A 382-nucleotide genomic window follows, 5' to 3' on the forward strand; every position below is an offset into this window, starting at 1 on the left:
GACCTCAGGTGCTTTTTTTTTTCCAAAGAATAGGTTACAAGAAGGGTGATTTGGCTGCAGCAGTCTTTCCTTTTCTATCAGGGATCAGAATGGCTATGCTGGAGACTAAATTGTGTACCTCCCCATTCATATGTTAAAACCCTAACCCTTAATATGACTCTATTTGAAGATAGAGCATATAAGTAGGTAATTAAGGTTAAATGAGATCATAAGATAAGGGTGAAGTCCAAATCTGATAAGAAGAGAAAGAGTGAGAGATCTCTATTTCTCCACCACGTGAAAATAAAATGAGAAGGTGCCATCTGTAATCACAGAAGAAGTCTCACCAGAATGCGACCATGCTGGCACCCTGACTTTGGACTTTATACCTCTAGAACTGTGA

The sequence above is a fragment of the Pteropus alecto genome, unplaced genomic scaffold (genome assembly GCF_000325575.1).
Source record: "Pteropus alecto unplaced genomic scaffold, ASM32557v1 scaffold7, whole genome shotgun sequence".
Taxonomy (NCBI): Eukaryota; Metazoa; Chordata; class Mammalia; order Chiroptera; family Pteropodidae; genus Pteropus; species Pteropus alecto.